The following is a 3,321-nucleotide window of genomic DNA, read 5'->3' as shown; positions in this document are numbered from 1 at the left end:
AGGCTCTCAGATGCTCTGGATTTAAAAAAAAAAAAAAAAAAAGGACAAGCTGGAGCTGGATCCCAACCAAATAAGGTGAGTACTAAAGATATTTTGGGGGAGAAGCATTAAAAAAAAAAAAAATAGTGCTACCAATGCAGTGGTTTCTGTGTCCTTTCACTGAGTGCGAAGGAAAATTTAATTTAAAACAAGTTGAGTCTCAGGCACTACGGGAGACAAGGCAGGAAGTGAAGCAAGTTCTCACCGCCTTCTTTGTAGACTCATCCCAGCTCCTCGGGTGGCTCCTGTTTGCCACGTCACAGATGGAGTGAAATTCTCTTTTTGTGGAATATTAAAAAGGACTTTAGGTCTCCTTTGGGTCTCCTGCAGAAACCACTAAAGTCACCCTGATTTGGAGGTGCCAACTAGGGGCAGGAAGGGGCTGAAGGATTGTGTCATGCCACACAGGCTTCCTGGAGCTGGGGTCCTTGTCCAGGGAAGTGTCATAGAAAGGGACCAGCCAAACAACACCAGCAGCTGCAGAGGACGGTAAAGGGGGTCAAATGCATGGTTCTGGAAGGAGACTAGACTTTGGATGATGAGCACACCATGGAGCATGTAGATGTATTGTAAAGTCATGCACCCGAAACTTACAAATTGCTATTAACAAATGTTACCCCAATAAATTTAATTTTAAAAATAAGTATTTCCACTGACAGGCTTTTCCTCAAACCAAACTCCCCTGTACAGAGGTTATTCCAGAGAAATGGAAATGACGTAAACACATAAAAAGAACTTTAACTTCACAAGTCATCGAGAAAATGCGACTTAAAACAATCGACCAATAAAGACTTGGCGAAAGTTTTTAAAATGATGTCAACTCAAAGGCAAGAGAAAGAAAACCAAAAATAAATGAATGGGACTACATCAAACTAAAAAGCTGCTGCTCAGCAAAAGAAATTATCAACAAGGTAAAGAGACAACCATCCGAATGGGAAAATATAGTTGCAAGCGACGCCTCCGATAAGGGTCTAATATGCAAAATATACAGAGAACTCATATGACTCAATAACAACAACAACAAAAAAACCCAAGCAATCCAATTAAAAATTGGGCAGAGGACCTGAACAGACACTTCTCCCAAGAAGACATACAAATGGCCAACAAACATGTAAGGATGCTAACATCGCTAGCTATTAGGAAAATGCAAATCAAAACCACGATGAGATACTATCTCACACCTATAATCAACAGGACAAGTAATAACAAGTGTTGGAGAGGATGTGGAGAAAAAGGAACCCTCATACACTGCTGGTGGGACTGCAAATTGGTACAGCCACTATGGAAAACAGTATGGAGGTTCCTCAAAAAAACGAAGAATTGATCTACCATATGATACAGCAATCTCTCTACTGGGTATTTACCCCAAAGACTTGAAAACATATATCTGAAAAGATATTTGCACACCGATGTTCATAGCAGCATTATTCACAGTGGCCAGGACATGGAAGCAACCGAAGTGTCCTATGATAGATGATTGGCTAAAGAAGCTGTGGTACGTATACACAATGGAGTATTACTCAGCCATAAGAAGAGATGAAATATTGCCATTTGCAACAACATGGATGGGCCTCGAGATAATCATGCTAAGCAAAATAAGCCAGACAGAATAAGTTGAAAGTCACATGATATCACTTATATGTGGGATATAAACCTAAAAGCAACCAACGAACAGGACCAACAAACAGAGATTCATGGACATGGACAATAGACTAGTGGTTACCAGAAGGTAAAAATGTAAATTAGCGTAATCTTTTTGGAAGGCTGATGGCAATACGTACCAAGAGCCTTAAAAAGTTCCTGTCCTTTGACCCAATTGCTAAGAATTTATTCTAAAAAACTCACCAGAGCATAAAGATTTCTCTGCAAAGATGTCCATTGCAGTATTGGTTACACATGTGAAAAAATGGTATTAACTTTAATGTTTGAAATAGAGAAGTTTTAAGATAAATGATGGAGCAACCATGTTTTTGGACACTACCAAATGACATGGGAAAATAACGAAATACAATGTGAAGTGAAAGAAGCTGCGTGCAAACATATGTATATAATATATATTTCATAGAAAAATAGTTTGATGTATATCAAACTATTAATAGCTGTTTTCTTTGGGGAAAGAGTATGTTTTTTCTTTATACTTTTCTGCATTTTCCATGATTTGTATATTAAACCTGAAGTATAATAATAATGTGTGTAATTAAAAAATTAAATTGCTATGAACAACACTCACAAAGACAGTAAAAAAATTCCTTTCAGGTCAAAGGAAAGGCGCTAATAATGATTATAATGGTCTCCTGCGTGCTTGTGCCCTCTCCGTTAACCCTCGCAGCAGACTTGGGAGGGGTGTCCCTTCTCATACCTCCAACACCCCTCCCCTCCCCTCGCTCTTAGCCCATGACCTTACCTTCCATTTCACCCAGGAAGCTGAGGAAACAGGAAGAGAACGTCCACGATCCCCCACGGCATCGCCTGCTGCCTGCACCTGCCCACGCGTCTGCTCTGCTCAGCCTTAGGAAGGCCTGGCGGGTGCTGTGGGAGGCTGCCCCACACCTGTGCTCCGGCTCAGTCTCCCTCCACCTGCCCAGGGGCTTTTCTCTAGCGATTCACACCAATCTGGCATCGGCCTTTTCTCCTCCGTGTTGGACGTAAACAACCTGTAACATCTCCCACATTAAAACAACAAAAACCAAAAAACAAACAAAATCAACCACCCTTGACCAACCGCCCTTTCAGTTACATTCTGCCCTTTCTCCACCCCCGTTTGCATCCAGCCCCTCAAAACAGATGTCCCTAGTCGCTGGTTACATTTCCTCCCGTTTTCCCTGAAACCTTGAAAGTCGAGTTGTCACCCCACCCCGTTCCATTGGAATTCTCATCGCGCTCACCACTGATTTCCTTGTTACTAAATACTGGCCAGTTCCCTGTCCTCGTCTTGTTCACTCTCTGTGGCTTTGACGCAGCTGAAATAGTCGACGCTTCTGGAAGCAGCTTCTCCACCCGACTCCCAGGCGTCTGCGCTCTCCTGCTCCAGGGCCGCTCGCTCCCTGCCACGCACTCCGCTCCCTCCCCAGCGGTGTCCTGGCTGCTCCCAGGGCGCACCAGGCCCTTTCCAGAACACACCTGCCTGGCTTGCTTCCTCTTACCTCAGGCTTCCGCTCAGATATCACTTTTCTCAATGAGGCTTTCCCCGATCATCCTGTTTAAAATTGCAGTCGCCCCCTCCACGTGCCCATTCCCCGTCTCATTGTCTCCACCCACAGCATTTGCTCTGTGGTTCACCTT

The sequence above is a fragment of the Pteropus vampyrus genome, unplaced genomic scaffold, assembly GCF_000151845.1.
Source record: "Pteropus vampyrus isolate Shadow unplaced genomic scaffold, Pvam_2.0 Scaffold6, whole genome shotgun sequence".
In the NCBI taxonomy this organism is placed as follows: Eukaryota; Metazoa; Chordata; class Mammalia; order Chiroptera; family Pteropodidae; genus Pteropus; species Pteropus vampyrus.
The sequence above is the reverse complement of the archived record's forward strand: the minus strand, read 5'-3'. Positions refer to the sequence as shown.